Source organism: Haemaphysalis longicornis, unplaced genomic scaffold, assembly GCF_048455015.1.
Source record: "Haemaphysalis longicornis isolate Haplotype H1 unplaced genomic scaffold, Haemaphysalis longicornis Haplotype H1 scaffold_25, whole genome shotgun sequence".
In the NCBI taxonomy this organism is placed as follows: domain Eukaryota; kingdom Metazoa; phylum Arthropoda; class Arachnida; order Ixodida; family Ixodidae; genus Haemaphysalis; species Haemaphysalis longicornis.
In genome coordinates, this window is record NW_027526314.1 from 2,690,348 (window position 1) to 2,713,991 (window position 23,644).

The 23,644-nt window shown below is 48.5% G+C and overlaps 1 pseudogene; it reads left to right on the plus strand.

Annotated features, from left to right (window-relative positions):
- Positions 1-959: 959 nt before the first annotated feature.
- Positions 960-21,192, plus strand: LOC144172686 (DNA topoisomerase 2-alpha-like; annotated as a pseudogene).
- Positions 21,193-23,644: the final 2,452 nt, after the last annotated feature.

Below are 23,644 nucleotides of genomic sequence, written 5' to 3' on the forward strand. Positions count from 1 at the left end.
TCTAGAGTCGTCCCATCAACACTTGTACGCGTTGTAAAATGGAGTGCTTAGCGAGCGCAGCCCCGGGTGGGCGGCAAAATCGGGTGAATTGGGAATGACGGCAACAAAATTTGGATACCGGTGTACAACAAAAGCAGCGACAAGCAGCCATTGCCGCTGTTACAGCGAGTGAACTTTGCCACTGAGACGAGCAGAAAGCAAAGCTTAGTTTGCACAGCATCCGAGGGGCGTTTGAAAAACACCGTGTTGCAAGCTTCGAAAACTGGAGAAAGAAAACTGGAGCAAGACTAAAGTTCGCTAGGGGCTTGTCTGAGATGCTCACGCCGATAGACCAATAAATTTCCCGTTATATTTTTCACTTATCTCACCTTTTTTTACAATTTGCTTTCAAAAATTTTGGTGCAGTGGTTTCGCTCTTGTTTTCGTAACAATCAGTCCAATGAAACAGCGATAGTATAGGTTATGTTCATGTGTTCTGCCTTTAAATGTGCTCAATGTTTCCTTTTCGGTAAATGTTGCCATGTATGAAGGGAAAGTAGCTGGGAAAGTTATCATTTCCCATACTGAGAGACGGAAGCAGGGCTAAGGTAGCGCAGTGTTTATTCTGGCAACAAGGAAAAAAAAGCAGGCAATAGAACCAACGACGATGATTACGATTGCGTGATGACAGCCAGCGGTGCGTAGATGACGGCGCTGATGATAGAACTTCTGGCTAGTGAAAGCGATGGAGATAACGGCCACTTAAGAATGCAGTCTCAAGACGGGGCTCACACTACATACTTGTTCTTCATAGAGTTGTGCAGCAGCGCTTTTTTGCAGCACGTAGACTCCCGTAAACTGAAATTCACTTCGACAAAGCGGCGTCAAATGGACGCAAAACCTGGCATCATCATCATCATCACCATCAACAGCCTACTCAGGCCCACTGCCATGGAGTAAGAAAGATGTTATGAGGGAGCATGACGTGTGGCGGCCCAGCTTCGGCAAGCCAACCTCCTCTGAAGCCGCTTTCTCCTCTCCTCGGGCTCCTCCCGCACAAGGCATCATGGAAGATCCACCACTTTCAGGCCCGAGGTAGCATTTAGTGGCTCCGGCTGCCTGCCGGTGGAGGTCGAGGCGAGCGCCGTCGCCGAAGGTGCCGTACAAGATTGTTCGCCAGCGCTGCGCTCCAAGCCTCGTATCGTGGAAGTGCTGCCGATGTCACTGTTCAAAGCAAAGCGTGACTTCGGTCGCATTATCACGAAGCAACCTCACGAGCTGCAAGCCGAATTTCACTTCTGACGTTGGATCGCTCGAACGCGCCGCCGTAAACATTTACAAGCACGCAGCGGCCTACGGCTGCGCGGGGTTTGCCAGGTTTGCCAGGTTTGCCGGGGTTTGCCAGTTAAAAAGATTATCACCACTTCTCCACGGCGGCGGCACACAACTCTCCGAATGCGGCGTGAATTTCGACGGGTCCTAAAGCTCAATAAGCAAAGATGTTTTCTGCCTCTCCCGTCCGACCACTTTGCCCGCACGATCAGCCCGCTGCGCGTTTCGGGCTGATCGTGCCCGAAACCCGAATACGCGGACGGTCCGGCAACCAAACGGATAGACGCACGCACGCAGCGTCGGCGAAGGGCCACATGAGGCGCAAAGAACTACCGCTTGCCTGTCACGTGTTAGTGGAATTCCCATCAGTTTTTCCTTTTTTATTTTTTATCACTAGGGTTCACGATTGTCACGTGACGCTCCCTCCTAAACTTTTTTTCCTCGACGCCCACTGCAAGGCGAAGGCCTCCCCCATTGACTTCCAACCTTTCCTGTCCTGCGCCGCTTAAGTCCAGTGTTGGCCACCGAATTTTCGTATTTCAGCCCTCCATTGTGTTATTGGCCTTGCCCTTCTTTTAAACCCGTCTCTTGGTATACACTTTCTTACCCTAATTGTCCACCGGTGTTCGGTTCGTCTCATTACATGGCCAGCCCAAGTCCATTTTTTTTCTTTACTTGAACTATATCATCTACTCGAGCTTGTTCCCTGATCCAGGAAGCTCGTTTCCTTTCCCTCAGTGTTACTCCTATTATCCGTTCCATGTTTCGTTGGGCCGATATAAGTTTGCTTTCCAGTATTTTGGTAAGGCGTCAAGTTTCAGCTCCGTATGTCATCACTGGAAGTATGCATTGGCTGTATATTTTTCTTTTGAGTGACACAGGTAGCTTACTTTTCATTGTTTTGGAGAGCTTGCCGAGTGCTCCCCAGCCCATACCTATTCCGCGCGGGATTTCTTTCTCGGAGTTTGGGTCAAGGCTTCATAAATTAGCTTCGCATGTAAAAAAATCTTGTCCATCCTGCTTTTTATACCTACGCATGTGGCCATTATGTTGGAATTGAGGTGTTTTGTGAAAACCCAGCTGTATTGCTGTGCTGTGGAAGCAGATTCCACATACAAGGTATCAAAGTAAAGTTACCGAAATAGTGATGGCCTTGCTGTCCGTCTTGCCTTCATGCGTTATCTTGACGTGCTCCCACCCGCCGCGGTGGCTCAGTGGCTAAGGCGTTGCGCTGCTGAGCACGAGGTTGCGGGTTCGATTCCCGGCCGCGGCGGCCGCTTTTCTGATGGAGGCGAAAAGCAAAAACGCCCGTGCGTGCGAGATTTCGGCGCGCGTTAAAGATTTCCAGGTGGTCAAAATTAATCCGTAGCCCTCCACTACGGCGCGCCTCATCGCCTGCGTTGCGTCGGCGCGTTAAACCCTACAATCATCATTGACGTGCTCCCCGCTCATCTGGTGCAGCTGACAAGAACCTTTCACTATCGCAGGTGTACCTAAACGGCAAGCGGCTGCCAGTGAAGGGTTTCAAAGAGTACGTGCAGCTGTTCCTGAAGTACCAAGAGTACGAACTGGGCAACCCGTTGACTGTCACCCACGAGGTGGTGAGCAGTCGTTGGGAGGTGAACGTCACACTCAGCGCCACTGCGGAGTTCAGGCAGATGAGTTTCGTCAACGGCATCGCCATGACCAAAGGAGGCAGCCACGTCGACTACGTTGCCGAGCAGATAGTCAAGAAGGTATTTGTCCCAAAAGCTTCCCGTTACACTAATCTTGCATTCTACTAACACTTCACCGTTCGACAGTAGACGTACTCCTGGTTTAGCATCGTTGTGAGCCTATTTCCCAAGCGTTCCTTCTACATTCCCCTTTTGTATACTCGGGGCTAGTGCGCAGCAATAGTAGCAATACTCAATTTTGTGGTGGCGTATATGTTCGAGGGGTTTCCATTTGTCGCCTAATGCAACCCACTTCGTAAAACCTACGTGGACTGCGTTTGGGCCGCGAACGGATCCTTTTGTGAGAATGCTGCATGGAGGAGCATATCTCGTCTAAGAAAGGCGGAAGCTGGGAAAACTGAGCCATGGAATAAAGCTATTTACTTACTAAGGTGTTAAGCTGTTGAGTCAAGGTAACGAAAGAGTTTCGTGGTACGGGCAGCTGTTTTCCTGGTGCAAGAGAAATACAAAGCACGCGTATGCACGTTCGCATGCACGTTGAGGGACACCGGGTGGACAGAAGCAGCCCTCCGCCACTGCGCAACTGACAGCCCAGGAGTAGGTCCAGTATGAAAACCCCCTCCAAAAAAAAACGCGAACAACAAAATACCGTTTTATAAAAGTCAGGGCAATAATAGCTAACTTCTCGAGACAGACTAAAGGCTGCATCCGTGTCACTTGAAGATTCTGAAATCTACTACCCATGATCAACTTCAGGAGGATAGAAAAAAATTGGCTAGTCACCACTCGGAGTGAACCACGTTCTTCGAGTTTCAAGCGACTAGAGCTATAAAAAAAAGCGATTAGGGTAACTTAACGTAGCGGCGGAAAGAAGCGGCGTTCACAAAAGTAAAAAGGCTTATACAAAAGGACGTGCAAAGGACAACACAGGAATTATCTTTTTGGCTGGTCATTATGGAAAAATAAATGAGCGCGAGCATACGGAGAGAAAGAGAAAAAAGGCGATAGTTGGTAGCGAAAGTTTCCTTGCCAAGAATGACGTTAAACTTGTTGCTTAAGCAGTATCTTTAGAACAAAGAAATGATACACGGAAATATTGAATTAGTCCACTTGTCGGCGGCTGGAGGCTGTAGCTGCATTCAAGCATTCTTTTATTCATCTATGAAGCTGACGTCTAGATCGTTCGTTAATTTTGAAATATTTAAAGCAGAAGTGGGCTCTAATCTCACTAGCGTCGACCCTACTTTTGGTATAACCTCAATCAAAATTGTTTTATCGACTTCGTCCAAACTTTAACTTCACCATTCAAGTTGAGGTTACACGGGTGTAGGCTAACCTCAAAAATTGAGTCAACGGCTTTTCTTCAACTTAGCGTCGTTCTAAGCCTCTGCTCCAACAACAACATGCCTCGACCTCAAAAAACACACGCCAGTTTGCTTTGAGAATCTCAGGTCTATTCCAGCCCTTGTTCAAATCAAAGGACTAATTGTCTGTATGCATGCAGAACGGACACTAACAATTAAGCGGGAAGGTGCCCCAAGGACGACTAGCAATAACTCAGGCTAAGTGTGTTACATAAGAAAATGTGGCTAAATTTTCCTTGTGCCGTTCCGAAAGTTTGACACTTTGAACAATATCTGCCGCAGCGATAAGTAGCAACTCTGACAAAATATACAGAAGCGGGATTAGATTATTCAATACTTATCTGTGTGGTTATTACGCTGTGCCTTTTGTAGGGCCCCTGGAGCACTTCAACTTTCTTGAACATCAAAAACGCTTTAAATATGGTAAATAAATGCGTCTAGCACTCAGGGTAAATGGTTACTATTGTGCCCGATCTAAATGTTACTGTCACACGCTTATCAGAAAACTTTGGAACTCAATCACACAATTTTTCTCTTCCTTAATGTTGTTCAAAGGCCGGGCATTCTTTCTGCGCTTATCTTACGTTAGAGAAGCAATATCCCTCCATTATACAGCATATCTTCACTTGCGTCTGTGTAAGCTTTCAATAGTAGCTTTAAAAAATTGCGAAAAACACAACGCAAAGTAAACAAAGTACCGCTGCGGCGAGCAAATCGCTGAGTCCTGTTATAAGTACAGCTTCCGCGGTGCTTTTGGTTCGTAAGAAAACAGTGAAAGCGTCTATCACCGCGGCGGTGCTCCTTTAATAATTCAGGGTGTATACAGTTGTTCATTTGGCCGCTGCGGCGGTTTCAAAGAGAAAAAGAACGCCGTTTGGTAGAATGGTTATAGGGACTCGTCTAGGTACCTTAAGTGCTATAAACAAGTTCACAGACATTCGAAACTAAAAGAAAATTGAAGGGGGGGGGGGGGGGGGGTTAAAAATTGGCTCCAATCCACGCTGTGAAGGTTGTTAGAAAGCAAAGCTTTAAACGACACCCACAATGTCCCACGCGACGTCCCTTGAATTCACACACGTGGCTCTACAAAGAGTGAAACCAGTGATTCTGCCACCCGTTACCTGGCTGGGCTCGAGCGGCGGACGCCGCCGCTGTAGCACTGTGCGCAAAAAGCAAACGCAAAGGAGCGTGTTTCAAAGGGTGAGTCAGCGGAACCTAGCCATCCTGATGGGCTAGCTCGGGACTACACCACCGCGCATCACAAGCGCACACACCGAAACGATTCTGAATGTGACCTATAGTGATCCCCATTTATGCCGACTAAATCTAGTAAGTTTGTGAATGGAGAGAAAGCTGAGGGAACCTTTATAATCGCTATTTTCGACACGGATCTTTATTTCGAATCTTTATATTCGACACGGTATCTCACACTAAGCTGATATGCAAACTAACTGCCATATTAAACAACCCTGTCTTGGTCAAGTGCATAGAAAACTTTCTTTCAGATCGCGCGCAACTTGTAGAATTTAATGGTTCCGTAACCAATAAATCTAACGTAACTTCTGGAGTTTGCCAGGGCTCGGTCCTTGGACCACTGCTATTTCTGCTCTACATAAACGAACTGCCTGGTAACATCAAATCTAAAATCCGTTTTTCTGCGGACGATTGCGTACTATATGACACTATTAGCTCACCGCAATGTCACCAAAAACTAAACGAGTCGTTTTCTAGGTTTTGCGCGTGGTGTAAAACGTGGCAGATGACCGTAAATTGCCGCAAAACAGTATCCATGTCTTTTACTCACAAACGTTCCCTGTCTAATTTCACGTACTCATCCGCTGACATAAACCTTCAAAGAGTTTCAGAATATGAGTATCTTGGCATTATTTTCACAAGTAACCTATCCTGGTCGAAACACATGGAATATATATGTACAAAATCACTTAAGAAACTGGGTTATCTACGGCGCACACTCAGCCAAGCACCGAAAGACACCAAACTCCTGATGTATAAAACACTAATCCGACCGATACTCGACTACGCATGCACCGTGTGGAACCCTTACCGAAAAGGCGAAATTAGCAAAAATGAAGCCGTTCAAAAGAAAGCCATCCGATTCATCTGTCGCAGGTATGACTGTACTTTTTCACCAACCGCAGCCCTCGTATCTCTAGAGCTAACCACCTTAACTGCCCGTCGTGAAATAGAATCACTAACCTTTTTTCACCGCATCATTCACTGTTCATATCGCCTGTCATCTAACAAATATGTCACATATGCAAACCCCACTCAGACCAGAAGCAATCACACCCTTAACGTTTCCCCGTATCATCCCCGCACAGACATGTTCAAATATAGCTTTTTTCCGCGAACAATTGAGCGTTGGAATTCCTTGCCTGGCCACGTGCGCTCTTTAGACTTGCGTGCATTTCCTTCTAAAATACAACTATTGTAAGCTACGCACATGTACCGCTTTGTTTCCTCTCCCCCTTTGTACGAGTGCACTTTTTCACTTTTGTACTTAGATATGTATATTAGGTCGAACTACTGTAACCCTTTACCATGCCGCTAAAACTGTATACTTCCTTCTATGTTGCGTTTCAAACACCTGGTTTCGTCGTTGCCGTGTTTTCTTTCTTTCTTTTTGCTTTTGTTTCATCGTTGAACTTGTTCGATGCATGGTTTTGTGCGATGTACCCACCCCTGCTATAGCCCCAAGAGGGGCTGCAGTATGTTAAAATAAATAATAAAATAAATAAATAAATTTACCAGAACCAATTGCTCCTTTAGCCTTTAGCCTTTAGCCAAGGACATGTCCTCACCATTCAGTGGGTACCAGGCCATTGCGGGCTAGCTGGTAACGACTGGGCTGACCAGGAGGCAAAGAAGGTTTCTGCAAATGCAGATGTTGTACGTCTGCCCTTCGCAAGGACGGACACGACCGCCCTTCTGTCTACCATTCTCCGCCACGCCTCGGCGAGTCACTGGTCCCACCCTGACAATCGTCATAGTAGACTACAGCGCCTGGACCCCGACTGCAAGTTTCGGTTACCTCCTGGTATTCAGCGAAACTACGCCACGCTGTTAAACCGACTACGGCTTGGCGTAGCCTTTACCCGTCGCTACAAGCACCTCATTGGCTTTACGAGTGACCCCGACTGTGAGACATGCCATGTATCAGAGACTATCTCGCACGTTCTCTGCCACTGTCCACGCTATGCGCATCCTCGAGAACAATTAGCGAGAACATAGGCCGGTTTGGACTGCCGTGTGGTGTCGGAGGAAGTGCTGCTGGGACCTTGGCCAGACGCGAAGCGTTCCCACAAAGCATTTAAAGTTGTGCTGACATTTCTGCGCAGCAGTGGCCTCTCAAAGATATTGTAGTTGAGGCCCGTCCGGCTTTACTTTAACACTTGCACAGTATCGGTAAAGGCATCTTCTATACATAGCCATTTATTTATTTCTCCGCCATCTTCATCTCTCTCGTCTTCTATCCACGCTCTTTCCTCCCCTTTCCCTTCCCACACACAGAATAGCTGGCCAGATATACTACCATCAGGCCGACCTTTCTGTGTTTTTTCATTTCAATAAAATTCCTCTCTCTCTCTCTTCACACACAAACGAATCGGTATTCACTAATTTATAAAATGGAGTCCCATTCTTGGCAAGCAGTGCGCAAAAGGTAGCGTTTCTCTAGGGGCCAGATGTGTGTATGTTGTCTCTACATTTTGTTTTCCCGCCCTGCAAACCAATACTTAACGTATCTTTGCCGTACGACAAGTTAATTCCGTCGAGTCCGGGTAACCAGGGAAGCTCTCGAAAAAGTTAATCAAGTCGTGCAAAAAAAGCGCGCAATGGACGCGAAGCTGAGCCAAAAGAGGCCCAAAACAACCGTCGCTAAAGCAGACGACAAAGCCGTGCTGCCAACGCGCCCGCCGGTGTGAGCAGCAAGCGGTGAACGCTGGGTAACCATTCGCGGCGCCATCTACACTTTGCTCCGTGTGTGAAAACCGCCCTCCGCCTCCCCAGCCGCGTTGGGAGTTTCTTGTCCCGCACGCCACGAAAGAACCATTGGCTGGTAGAGGTAGAAAGCTTTGCTTTAAATTGTAAAGAGCGAGGTAATGCTTTTTAAATACAGGAGAGCTGAGGTACCGCATCTGAAGTGACACAAGCTTTGCCAGGGACAGTGCTTGCTATTTCTGTTCAGAGCGATAGTTGTTAACATGACAAATGATGGTAAGAAAACTCTTAGCAGAAGAGGGAATGATACAACGTGTAAGGCGCAGCATGTAATTGTTGGAAGGAATGCTTGCCCGGCACCACGCGCATGACGTCAAGGGCATGGTGCGAGGCGCGGGGCGGGAGAGCTTTATTCTTTTCACTATGCTACACGTACGGGTGTAGCGGATTGTCCCACATCCTCCCCTTTCAAGGAAGGTTACTGCTTGGACTCCGACGGAGCCGCCTCTCTGGACCGGCTCGCCGCTGCACGGTTCCCGGTTGGCCGCCTCAGGCGAAGCGATGGTATGGACTTGGTGTCGTGCCGCTTCTCGTCCGTGTCATGTTGGAAGGAATGCTTGCCCGGCACCACGCGCATGACGTCAAGGGCATGGCGCGAGGCGCGGGCGGGAGAGCTTTATTCTTTTCACTACGCTACACGTGCGGGTGTAGCAGATTGTCCCACAGTAATTAGTAGGCGTCACACGACTTCCAGACTTCGGCGCTGCCCTCTGTTTTCTTGAAAAAGAGGAAGAGCAAAGGGCACGGAGGACCTAATAAAGCTCAAGTTTCAGTTTGAAATCCCCTTGTGAAGTTAAGGAGCTCTATTTTTTGCCTTGGTGCCCGCCCTAACATACTTTTTTGAGTATGTTTTACTTAACCGAAGAGGAAACTTGATATGTTCTTTCTGTTTTGTATTTCTGTAGAGGTTACATTTCATTTCATGAAACTGGGTGAACAATTAATACATATGCTCAAAATGTAGATTAGGCCCGAGAATTGTTTTTCTGAACTATACGTCAAACTGAGAGGCACGAATCACGGCACACAGTTTATTACTTCGGCCTTGTATGATCTTGTGTCAACCGAGGCTGGAAAATTCCAGCTTCAGTCGGCTATAACGGTAGCTATCTTATTAATTCAACAGGATCCCTGCTGCTCTTCGTCTGAATTCATCGCTCGTATTGGTTTGACGTCCTTAGGTCATCGACGCCGTGAAGAAGAAAAACAAGGCAGGCGGGAAGATACAGAGCAAGCAAGTCAAGGACTACTTGTGGATCTTCGGGAACTGCCTGATCGAAAATCCAACCTTTGATTCCCAAACCGAGGAGAACATGACGCTGCCGGCGAAGAAGTTCGGCTCCAAGTGCGAACTCAGCGACAAGTTCTGCACCCAGGTTTGTGGCTGTATACAGGGGAGCACCGCCGCCAATGATAAGCGATAAAAGTTCCAAGCGGGGTAAGGGAATGCGAGGGAGTGAAACACTTCATAAATGAGGCCCTGCATTTTAGTAGGGATGGGGCAGATAGGGCCCGGTCACAATTCCCACAATAGAAAGAATTCCAGTCTTAGGGTCCTATTCACAAAAGGCGCAGTTGAGTCAGTCAGTGGCACCAAAAGCGCTCAGTTCACAGTGTAGACATTGATCGTGGATAGCTATGGTCAGTCCGGGAGAGCAAGTTCGTAAAGACAGTTTTCGATGGCGTACTTGGTGATTACTTCTCGAGTAGCGGGATCGTCATGGACATGACTAATATGCTCCAGTTCAGTCACGGGTGCGGGACCTACACTTAAAAGCTGATGACGGTTGCGGGCGAATACGGGACAAAGCTATATTAAGTGGAAGATATTCGGTATGTCATCCTGACTGCAGTGCGCGTGTGTAGGGGAGGATCATCGGCGCAATTCGGATCCTGCTGGATCTGCCCACTTGCGTATAACGTAGGGGGTATAAGCTGCATTGGCATATACTTAACTGGTCAATACTTCCTCCATGCGGGAGAAGGGTTTGAGAGGGGCAACGATTCCAACCGGAGTTTTATTTTGTAAGCGCTTGCTGTCTTCCTGTTTCAGGTGACGAAGCTGGAGTTTCCAATCTGCTTGGAGAGGTAGGACGGTCACGGTGGGCACCGCGGGAGGTGATTTTAGCCTCTCCCTGGCAGCGTCATGACCCATGCGGTTGCCTTGTGCGCCTTTAGTATGTTCCAGAGTCCAAAAAATGGAAATTTTAAAGCTTTCGGTTGTATGTCTCGTATAGTGGTCAGGATATTGGTTGCCGTATACAGTGTTCAGTAAAAATGGGCGATTCAACTCTTGGACGGCAAAGTAGGAATCCGTGATGATGCGAAATTTCTTCGTGGGGAGGCGGACGGGAAGATCATAAATTTTTTGGGTGGCTCCCAGAATAACTGGAAGTTCTACCTCTTGTACGAGGCCATACGTGCTAGAAATAAGCCGAGATCCATTCAATTCCGGCCGGTCTGAAGATGCCCAGACCGCCGCAATTCCATTCAAAGAAGCGTCAGGGTAGATGTCAGCTCCTTCGCGTGCTATCTGCGAGAATGTCAACGTAGTGTTTGCGTTCCGTTCGTTTCCCGCACCTGATCGGGGGCCAATGTGGAATTCCGATGCACGGGCGCTCCCACGGAGGGATGGCTGGCGGCGAATGGGAGCTGTCAGTCACCATTACGTAATCCCATTTCTGGAGTGTTTTTTCTTGTGGCGCATGGTCCAGATGGTATTGGAAGCACCGCTTCATCTCTTTCATGAGGTTAGGGAGAGGTGGAAGGGAAACTGCTTCGTGGAGAGTATCTACCCTTGTGAAGCACGGGAGGCCAATGATCACGTGGAGAATGTGCCGATTCATCTTGTGGAGAGAATTACGTGTGACTGCCGTTGCTCATAAACCGGAAGCTGTAAGTGAAGCACCCATGTGCCACTGCACGGGCGAGCATTGTAAAGGCTGTTTGGTGCGCCTCGCCATATTTATTAGACATCCGGGTAACTAGGTATATGGTGGCACTCCAGGTTTTCCTGAGCCGTAATATCCCTGTTGGGACACAACATCTCCTGATGGTAACACCCAGCAGTCAAATCACTTGTGAGAATCAAGGCGCGTATCCCTCATCTGACGGGAGGAAATTTGTTCCTTATTTGTGCCACGTTCCATGTAAAGAGCTGTACCTTAGGTGACGCCGGTGTTGCCCTGAAACACTATTGCACTGAATCTGGCATCGACAGTCCATTCGTTCCGTACCAGTTGACTGTATGCTGATAACGAAGTACAGTGTCCAGCTACAAGAGTTTGCCTAGTTGCAAATATTAAAGTGAAAATAGCGTGCTCCCGAATAGCGGAGTCGTTTATTTATGCGTTTGAGATGTGCAGTGGTAAGGAAACTCTTCCACTTTACAGGTCGTTCCGCAAATAATTCCGTAGCCCTTGAGTACAGCGTGGCTCATAGCCCAGGCGCGGCTTCGGCCGTAAAAACCCCATTCTTTAAATTGTCCAATAGCAACTTTCAAATTCTGTGAATTTAAGAATGTGCACAAAGTTAACCGCCAGCGCTCCGCGTCTTTCGAAAACACTCCCGAGCTCGACCCAGAAAAGCGGTACATAAAACGGTGGGATAATATATCTGCAAGGCGTGACCGCCAGTGACTGCCAGTACGTGGCAGTAAAAGGCTCCGCTGAATTTCCTGTTGCCACCCCGTGATGAGGATCTAAACTCTGTTGTCTTTTCTCTCTACTCCATCCTATCCTTTTATGGGAGCGCGGCCCACTATTGCTCCCCGCCTCGGCCTCCCCTTCTCGGCAGGTCGGAGCCACTTTTGCATCTTGGCGTTTCAATTGCACATGCATGGGGCTTTCCTTTTGCCAACGGTTGTCAGCGAAATTATTACCTCCATAGTTGTGATTTCCTTTTCTCGGTAGATCTTTAGCGCTTCTGGGAGAGCCGAGCTCTACTGCCAACCATTCGGGAAGTGCTGCTCAGTCTCCGCGCTGCAACATTGCTGGATGTAGGGGGCGGCGTACGGCTGCCACCTTGACCCAGTCTGGTTGCCTTTCCGTCATGTCGTGGGTGACCTTCAAGGCCGAGAAGCAGCTGGGGCAGAAGTGCTCCGCCAAGAAGCACTCCAAGCTGCGAGGGATCCCTAAGCTGGAGGACGCGAACGACGCGGGCACGCGCGATTCCGTCGACTGCACGCTCATATTCACCGAGGGGGACTCGGCCATAAGTCTGGCGGTCTCTGGCCTCTCGGTGGTGGGCCGCGACAAGTTCCGTGTCTTCCCGCTCAAGGCCAAGATCCTGAACGTTCGTGAGGCAACGCACAAGCAGATCCTCGAGAACGCGTAAATCAACAACGTCATCAAGTTAATGTGGCTCCAGGTGAGAACAAACTTTTCTTCTTGGTTTTATCGAATTGCTCGGCCATTTCCCAGTTCTCCCTCGACAGCAATGGCTGGGGTTACAGAACACCGTAATATGACTTTCTTGGCTATGCCATATCGCACACTGCGATTTGCAACCACAAGAACGTGAAACGAAGATTTTCCTTTTAAATGCAGAGCATTTCAGTAACTCACGATGTCACCCGTGTTGGCGTCCGTAGTCCGCCCCGTCGTTGTCCCTACTATATAAAAAAATTACAACCCGCCGCCAGGTTTCGATCCCTCGACCCTGCGGGCGGGACGCAATGTACGCAACGCTCTAACCACTGCGCCACAAAGACGACACAGAATGGATGGCTACGGACACGCCTTATATCCTTGACTCATTCAAATTACTGCTGACGAGCGCTCTCTCGTCAGCAGTTGCCACAAGTGCAACAACATTAACGTAACGCAAACTACTTAACGTCGTGCGCCCCCGGAAATGCTCTGCATTTGATCGTGCCCCTCGCGAGGGGGATGTTGACGCTACCTCTTGCAAAGACCGAGTACAACAGCCCAGAACAAGGTCCCACGAGCGGCGCGCGCGCCATGGACTGGTGGCGCCATCTGTCAGATGCGACGCGAACTACTATCAAGGCAGTGCGAAAAACGAACGCGCGAAATACAAACTTTTGTCAATGCCGCCGCTTGTCGGCTGCTAGACAGATGATTTTAAAACAGCCGATTGAGCGTATGGGGTTGACGCTATCTGTCCCAGTTTTCTATTGAGGCAGCAAATGTTTGGTGCGCGAAAAGAGACATCCATAATTGTATGCAAGTTTACCTTTCGGCTACAGGGGTCTCGAATTGCCAAACAATACATAATTATTCGGTAATTCGTGTTTTAATCCTAACGTTCCGTTCACGGCATTCTTTATTTCTTCCATGGTGATCCCCTATTCTAAGTACTGTGTGGGTTTGTAGACTAGAGCCTGAAACCGTTTAAATCTGGATTAGAAAAAAGTGTTGCAGGGTCCCTTTAAATGACCGCCTATAGGTGTGTCGTTCTTTTACGGGCGGGGAAAGTTCTGTGGAAGATGAGTAAGCACGATGTGTACTAGAGCCGAAGAAAATAGATCAAAAAATGGCCGCCTATCTGGTATCTGTTCCTTTTGTTGCGAATATCGACGAACGATGATAGTCGACTGGCGCCCCTGCCAAGTAAATGCCTGCCTTCTCTTTCCCGCTCACCTCTCATGCTATTCCTATCCCGTCTCGTCCCTCTCAAGACAACACGCTAGGTTTGCTCAAGACAATATAAGCTTGCCCCGTTCCACTGCTCCGGGCCGGGTGACTCGATGCCCCGCTGCCGCACGGCGGAGACGCGCGTGTTCCGAAAAACCGTATTTAAACGTTTATAAACCACGTTGCCCTACTCCACGTGCGTTCCGAACAGAACGCGGAGCCTATGAGTGGAACCTTTCGTTGCTTTTGCACTTGCTTGAACTCAGGTTAGTGACGTGTGTAGCTGAGGTGTTTATTGTCTCTGCTACCCGCCGCGGTGGCTCAGTGGCTAAGGCGCTGCACTGCTGAGCACGAGGTCGCGGGTTCGATTCCCGGCCGCGGCGGCCGCTTTTCTGATGGAGGCGAAAAGCAAAAACGCCCGTGTGTACGAGATTTCGGCGCACGTTAAAGATCCCCAGGTGGTCAAAATTAATCCGGAGCCCTCCACTACGGCGAGCCTCATCGCCTGCGTTGCGTCGGCGCGTTAAACCCTACAGCCAATTATTGTCTCTGCTGAGGTTCAGATCAATTGACACCCAATTTATTCAATAGAACTGATTTGTCTTCTTTCCGTGTCAGACAAAAAGTTGATGGTTGACTGTCTTTTTCTAATGTCAGTATGAGGTTAATTTAAGTCCAGTACGAAGCTACACACTGGGCCAATGTTCGAATGAGCAAAATTTGCGTTGACAGAAATAAGAGATGATGCGGGGTTAGAAGGTAGGGGTGAGAACGGACAACAAATTCGCCTAGACGCCACGAAAGCGGTTCACCGGAACAATGAAACTGGATAGATTTTAAGCGCGAAAAAATGTGTACTTTGTAGGGCTCTTCAGGGCACTCAAATTCATGCAGGCCGTTATCCAGGCAAGGGCTGATTGAGCTGATATTTTCTTAGCGCTTGCTGGTGCCGCTTGTCGGTGTTTAAGAAACATCTTGGGCAGGTAGAGTTAAGTTCGATCTATAGTGTGCGCGCTAAACGCGTTTTATTGCATGAAAAGCTGAATGACGTCACCATTGGGCGTTAAAATAAGTAATCACAAGCAGCGTCAACATCAAAGAACGATTCGTATGCTTGTTCGAGACTAGCAGATGATGAACAAAAAATTCAGGGTCATTCATTTCCAGTCATTTTCCGCTAGTAACGATGGTCACAATTGCTTTGTTGTCGCTGTGGTGATTAAAACTAAGCGATAACAACACCATTGTGACCATCGATCGTTACTAGCGGAAAATGACTGACAGTGAATGGCCCTAAATATTTTTGTTGTTCGTCGTCTGCTAGTCTCGAACAAGCATACGAATCGTTCTTTGTTGTTTACGCTGGTTGTCACTACTTTGACTCCGGTGATGAGATAAACTCATCGGTATACTCGCAAATGCAGACACATAATTCCGTACTGTAAATAGATGCGCGTACGCCGCTGGGTGGCCTATTGGGGAAAATCGGTGTGGCATCGCGAGCCTCCAACAAGAAATGCGTAAACCACTCTTTTTGGCGCCGACACATCCACGTTGGAATCAAACTGCGACCAAGGAGGTAGTGTCATATCAGCTAACGGACGATCTGAGGACACCTAAGCAACTTCTTAACGGTTCTGAATGGGAGATACCTAATGTCCAATTGTACACCAGCCGCGCTTTCTTTCTGCACCGCGTTCTCGTAAGGCTTCGTTCTTTTGCCGCTTGACACGATCTGCTTCGCGGTCATCTTCCGCCTCGCACTTTCGAATAGTTTCGATCTGTCTTCCACGCGTTGCATCTCTGCTCGTTCTCTTTCGCTACTGCCAAGTTAATACGCGTGCAATAGAACGATCCGGACTCCCACGTAGCCTTGATGCGGGGACAACGAAAATTGTATGGAAATATAGCCTAATACAGCTCCACTCTAAAAAAAAGAGCGTGTGCTGCTGCCTCCGCAGCAGCAGGTGCTAAGAAACTGCACCATTATCATCATGTAGCACTGTGTTCGATTCCTTTAAAAAGCTCGGTCGGATGTCTCGTGGCTTCGCTTCTCCGGCGACGTTGCCTTTACGAGTTGGGAGTTCCGCAACCGCATTAACGCTGATACCCAGAAGGCATGATACCCGATTTTTTTTAAATGCAGAGCATTTTAGTAACTCACGATGTCACCCGCGTTGGCGTCCGTAGTCCGCATCGCTACGTAATCCGCACCCTACACTATATTGTCACGGGACAGGACAATACCCGCGCAAGCAAGGCCCACCACTAATGATGACAAAGAAGAAGATGGGTGCGGGGCGCAGCAAGCCCGGGCTCGGAATGGCTGCCTGTAAATAGCCGTGTGAATACATCGCTTCATCACCTCATGGTTCGTGTCATCTGCCGCCACGTTACAATATAAAGAAATAATACCTTCCGGCGCCAGGTTTCGATCCCACGACTCTGCGGGCGGAACGCAAGGTACACGGCACTTTACCGACTGCTCCACGGAGCCGACACAGAATGGAAGGTTACGCACGCGCCTTATATCCTTGACTCATTCAACCGTCGGCCACAGGTGCGCCCTCTCCCCCGCGTCCTCCTCGCCTTCTCTCCGCTCGCAACACCCTCTCTCGCCGCGTTCGGTTCGCGTTCATGTGGTGGCGCGATTTCGGCGCTATAACACTCTCACGCGAAGGGCATTGGATTGGATTCGATTGGATTGGCTTGGCTTGGCTTGGCTTGGCTTGGCTTGGATTGGATTTGGATTGGGTTGGAATAAAGTGGATTGTGTTGCGTCATAGCCGCGCCACGTGGCGTCGTAGCCTCTCCACGTTGCGTAATAGCCGCGGCAGGGGGTTCACGGCACGTTTCACGTTTCACCATCGACTTCATCGACAATGTCTACGCTGGAAGACAACAATTACAACAACAACCAATACGTAATCCTTAAGACTTGCAGGCACGCCCCCCGCGGAAATGCTCTGCATTTGATCGTGCCCCTCGCGAGGGGGATGTTTTGATTTCTTCAGTTGTTTGTTTTACGGCTACACTATTTTTAGTAGACCCTCTATCCCTCCCCCTCCCCCCCCCCCCCCCCCCCCGCCGAGTACATTTTCTTTGCTTACAATAATTTGATTTAAGCTACAAATTCTATGATGTATATAATGGTACATTTTAGTACCGCTGCGTGCCTAACAGTCGACAGTCGCTGTTTATGTGTTCCGGTACCTTTAAGTCCTAATCTAAAATTCGCAGCTGCGCTTGCAAACGAGTATCGAAGTGGTGTTGGGGCCATGAATTCAAATACCGGACAGTCGGATGCATTCGCATACAGGTTAATCTTTGAATGGCGGTCGTTGAATAATTTCTGTCCGATAGCCATCCGCTGCCCCAGTGATGAAAAAATCATGACCGTGGGGCCGACCTTTAATTCGGCGAGGCTTTGCTGTGTAGAGCGTTTGCCAATCGGTGACTGCTATCACGCGTGCCATATTTCACTTGCACAGCGCAGTGAATATATACAAGGCTAAATAGAAGACTGAAATGGATTTGGAGATGCATTGTGAACTTCAACCCATGTAGTTATTGGACTATTCACCGCCAATCTAGAGCACAAATTTATTTTTCAAGCGGCAGAAAAGAAAAAAAAAAACGCCAGGCGCAGCTTTAGAAGGCCGCACCAGCGTAATACTGTTGGCAGCGGGTTTTTAGCTGCGTACACATTCCAAATTTCGACTTTGTCCCATTTGTCGGTTAATACTGGTTTTTCGTTTGTTAGCACGGCCAGTGCAGATTGAACACGCCAGCAATTTGTTAAATTTAGCTCTGTGGTCTTGCCAGCGAGTCGCATAACCGATGTCGGCAACGCTGCAGGTAAGAGGGCGCGAGGGAAACTGCACTTCTAAACTAGCTTGTCTGGATGAAAATACGTGTAAGTGGATCGAAAAACCAAAGAAACTGCCTACGTATTATAGACTTCAACCTGGTAGGGCTTACAAACAGTGATCCAAACTCCTTCCAGTGTTCCTTTAATGTGAACGTTTTCAAGGGAATGGAAAATGCAGTAAGTTCAGTTCTTTTTCACAGTACAAAAAGTACGACAGCGTGGATGACCTGAAAAGTCGGCGTTACGGGCGGCTTATGATCATGACCGACCAGGACCAGGACGGCTCGCACATCAAGGGCCTGCTGGTGAACTTCATCCACCACAACTGGTCCTCTTTTCTCAGGCTTCCCTTTCTCGAGGAGTTCATCACGCCCATTGTGAAGGCCAGCCGAGGAAACAGCGAGCTCTCCTTCTACTCCCTGCCGGTGTTCGAAGAGTGGAAGGCCGACACCGAGAGCTGGCAGAGCTGGAAGGTCAAGAACTACAAGGGTCTTGGCACCAGCACGGCCAAGGAGGCCAAGGAATACTTCACGGACATGCTTCGCCACCGCATCCTGTGCCGGTACCAAGACATCGACAACGACCACGCCATTCAGCTTGCCTTCAGCAAGAAGACGATCGAGCAACGGAAGGACTGGCTCAGGCGCGGCATGGAAGAGCGCAAACAGCGCCGCGAAATGGGACTTCCCGAGCTTTACCTATACGGGAAAGACACGCGGAACGTCATGTTCGAGGACTTCGTCAACAACGAGCTCATTCTGTTCAGCAATATGGACAATGAGCGCTCCATACCGTCTCTCGTAGACGGTCTGAAGCCGAGCCCGCGCAAGATCCTTTTCACCTGCTTCAAACGCAATGACAAGCGTGAAATCAAGGTCGCCCAGCTCGCCGGTTCTGTGGCCGAGCACTCGGCCTACCACCACGGCGAGGTTTCGCTCATGTCCACCATCATCAACTTGGCGCAGAACTTCGTCGGCAGCAATACCATCAACCTGCTGCAACCCATTGGCCAGTTCGGCGCACGTCTCCAGGGCGGCAAGGACGCTGCCAGCCCTCGATACATTTTCACCATGCTGTCCCCGCTTGCACGGCTCGTCATGCGCGCATCCGACGATCCCTTGCTCGAGTACCTGTTCGACGACAACCAGCAGATCGAGCCCGAGTACTACGTCCCAGTGCTGCCCATGGTACTCGTGAACGGGGCCGAAGGGATCAGAACCGGCTGGAGCACCAAAAGTCAAAACTACAACCCGCCTGAGATCGTTGCGCCGCTGAAGCCCTGGTTTAAGAACTTCTGTGGCTCAATCGATCAGGTGAGTCAAGGGTGTCCAAGCCATTGAATAGTTTGTACGTTGGTTACTTTGGGGCCCCTCAGGAGCTTGTGGCAAAGAGGCGTGGCAGGTGGGCGTTCCTTCAGCACGAAAGTCCTTCTTATACGCAATAATGTTTGTAAAGTACATTACACATATTTCGCGTTCAAATCAATAGTTAAATGCATCGGTGTTGCTATTACAATGATAATTCATGGCTGCTCATTTATCTTTACCCCCTTTCCAACTTTTTGTGGCGGCGGTTCTGAGGGAACAAAATGATCATCGCAACGCCGCTGGCTGAGACCAACAATCGGTCTACGAGTCAAGCCTCCATTGTCTCCGTACGGATGAGCACATAGACGATTGGGGCACGTTTTTTGTTGAACGAAGAGAAAACATAATGGGCAAACCTCTAAACCGTTAAACTGGTGATGCGATGAATCTCAGCGATTCATCATCAGCGGCGAAGTTTCCCTTGTGAACTCCACGACTATTGAAATCACCGAACTTCTCATTCGTTGTTGGACTCAGTCGTACAAAGAAGCAGTTCTGGAGACGATGCTGCATGGTACTGAGGTTCCTCCACTCATCGCGGATTACAAAGAGTACCACACGGACACCACTGTCCGATTTGTGGTCCCGAGGGAAATCTCTCCAAGGCGCTCAGCGACAGACTTCACAAGGTTTTCAAGCTGCAGACCTCGCTCACTACATCGTCTATGGTCCTTTTCGATGCAGACGGAGTCCTTAAAACGTATCGAACACCCGAAGACATTATGCGCTACTTCTTCACGACACGTCTGCAAAGGTAAGCATGAACCTTTTTGTCTTCAATGCTGGCACGTTGACACTCAGTGCGAAAGTTTCGTTCTGATTTCGCGGTAGGTTTGTTATTTCACATCAGGTACAAATATGCAATATTAGAAAGGAAACATGTTCTGCAGTTTGTTGTTAAGTCGCAGTTGCTTTAGTGCTGCATATTCACTGCAGACAAATTGCTCCTCGACCCGCGTCTCCACTTGTCCCAGCATTCTGCCAACTGCTGAGCATAGTGTCGCGGGTTTGACTCCCGTTCATAATATACCACTTTGTTTTAAATTCGGGAATTTCAGGCTTACCGCTACAGCTTCCCGCTCTACCACTACAGCTTACTTATCAACAGCTTACCGCTCTATTGTACAAAGGTCACTACGGGGCTTTGTAACACGAAATTGACATCGAAATTGCGAAAAATGGGCTGCAACCGTCGCCGTGTCTGGCGGGATTATTTTCGCGCATAGCGGAACGCTTCGTTATAAAGCTTAGTATATATGGACATACGTACAAATGGTCTTATCTCTTGTTAACCGACGAACAATTCTCATGTTTCGAATTTTCAGTGATGTAACCTCTTGCCACATCAGCAGTGCTGCTTCGTACAGCTGCTTTATAACAAAACCCATGCGTTCTCTACCCATACCATATCTTCGTTTATGTCCTTAGGTACGTGAAGCGGAAAGCTTACAAGATCGGTCTCCTGACGGCCGAACCAAAAAAGGGGCTAGAAAACCAGGCGCGCTTCATCCTGGAGAAGATTGACAACGTCACCAAGATCGGGAACCGGCGCCCCAATGAGATGATGGAGACCCTCCGATCACGAGGCTACGATCCAGACCCCCTGGTCATCTGGAAGCAGCAGCAACAACAGCCTAACTCACCGGACTCGCAGACGGGGTCGCAGACGAGGGGGACGGGGACACGCCCCATGACGCCGACAAGGACGGCGGCAGCGTGCACTACAATTACCTTCTTGGCATGCCTCTGTGGAGCCTCACTCGTGCGCGCAAGGAGGACCTCTTGGCCAAAAGAGACAGTAAAACACAGGAGCTTGAGATTTTGCAGCAGAAAACTCCCCAGGACCCATGGAAAGAGGACCTGGACGTATTTTAGGCTAAGCTGGACGAGGTTGAGCAGGCGGAGCGCGACGAAGAGAGTTCGAGCAAGTCAAAAGCGGGGAAAATTGGCAAGGCCGGTCGTGCGAAGGTACCTACCTCAATCTGACGCTGTTTCCTTTTGCCGCCCATGACGGTAACTGCACGAAATATGAGGTTAAAGAGACACAAAGGTGCATCAAACAACCAGGCAGTCCTATTTTTTCTGGTTTACACAATGAGTGAATGAGCCCTGCATGCTGTAGACCTGATGTTTAAAAAGCGGCTTCAAACAACCTTTACTGTTCTCCGTAAAATATTTTATTTTTCTTTGCTGGTATTTACTGTTCCCTTTTTAATCTTTATTCTGTGTTGTCTGCAACATTCTTCTTGTGTGGCGTCGTTTTGCGGTGGTTATTTTAATTACATACCCACTCACCCAATTTTTGCTTTTATCAAGAATCTAAACAGACTAATGTTCTTGCGTACGTCACAAGGCCCACTTATGTCCTGTGTCTAATACGCCAGTAAGCTTCAATACGTGATCAGATATTAACGATATATATAGCCGTCACTGGTCGTTTAACGTTATCGATACTGCGAAAAACGAACGCGCGAAATACAAACTTTTGTCAATGCCGCCGCTTGTCGGCTGCTAGACAGATGATTTTTTTTCTTTGCTGGTATTTACTGTTCCCTTTTTAATCTTTACTCTGTGTTGTCTGCAACATTCTTCTTGTGTGGCGTCGTTTTGCGCTGGTTATTTTAATTACATACCCACTCACGCAATTTTTGCTTTTATCAAGAACCTAAACAGACCAGTGTTCTTGCGTACGTCACAAGGCCCACTTATGTCCTGTGTCTAATACGCCAGTAAGCTTCAATACGTGATCAGATATTAACGATATATATAGCCGTCACTGGTCGTTTAACGTTATCGATACAGGGGTGTCAGTGTTTCAGTTTAAACGGTGACAGCTGCATGCAGCCATGTTTAACAAGCTATGCAGTGCGGATTGTCTGCTTTGAACAGAGACTTGAAACGTAACGCGGGCGCCACCAATTGAAATCTGTATTTATTAGTGTCATACAATAGCAATAGCACAATACGCATAGGTCGAGAATGTATCCTCTCGCCAAAAGCGAGGATACACCCGCCAAAAGCGGGTGTATCTGTTATGACACGAATGAATATCCGGTAGAACACATTACCTCCCGTGTTGAGGGACACCCGCTTTATCACCAAGCGCATCTGTAATAACTGATAGGCTATCATCTTAAGTACATGGTAGGCAATCATGGTTGGAGATCCTCCGGGTAGACGAGCGATTAGCGGAATGTCCATCGATGTCATTGAGGTCGTTTGTGCGACGTAGGATCCAGTCTCATCCCCATGATCTCTGCTCTCGCTTGTACTACTCGATTCATCTATTGACTGGTGTTGCCTCCTGCCTTCGTTTTGAGAAATTGTTCCTGTCTGGCGCCTCCGTTTCGTCCATGGAACTTTCGTTGAAGTGAACCAATGATTCTGCGGTGTATGCTTCTTTAAACGACTGTAGAGCGTCATCGTGTTCGCGCTCAAGCGTGCTCATCGTCAAGCGTGGTTCGCGAGTAAGGGTTTCCAGCTTCTCATTGGTTTCATTCAGTCTGTCGGCGCTATGCTGGAGCCTGGCTAAGAAAACAGCGGCCTCGACGTCTTTGTATCTCTCAAGAGTGGAAGTTAATTCAGCGATAAGCTTCTGATTAAGATTAAAAAGGCTCTTTTGAGCAATGCGCAGCCGATACCTTTGCCTCGACATCTCCCCGTTTCGTGGTGAGCAATGCGGGCGAGTTGATTTCCGCTCCATGGCTCACTTCGTCATGTCGCTTGACGTCCCGGGTTTTCGGCATCATGTGGAAGAATCTCCAGGGAGGGGCAAGGCAGGAGACCGTTGTCGATGAAACGCCAACATATTTACACTGTGAAAAGGTCTTTATCAAAAGTTTCAATAGTAGTACGGTCCCTATTTCCGTTTGTCCGTATCTCTTGAATGCACCGTGCGGTTAACACGCTGACATTTGTTTTTAGTACTGACCTCTAATACATCAATCCTTCCTATAACATGTCATGGTAGCACGAATTTTCAAAGTGTTTCAATATTTCCTTTGTTTTTTGAAGTTAAACAACTCGTGGCAGGGGTGGAGATGAGTGAGTTAAGCCTTCAAATTGAACGAAGTTGTATTTTCAAAGTTGTATTGTATTCAAATTGAACGAAGGGGCCCTGAAGACAAAATACAAGTTTGTTTTATTCGAATGATTTCGTGTTCTATAGTGCCCCCAGCGCTTGTCCGGAAGCAAATGATGCTTTTTTCACTGCGAAATTAGTCAATTTAAACTAAAATTTTGATTATGGTGCCAAAACGTGCGTTTGAACGACGTTTGCAATGCCACGGCCGCTGGATGAAAGGCGCACTGACGTGCGGCCTGACGCGTGGCGCCAAAGCGGCGTGAGTGCGCCTAGAGCCAAATTCTGCCACCACGGCACCACCGTTCCGGGACTGGTTGCGGCGAGCGAGGCCCGCGGGACGCCGCCTTTCGGGCC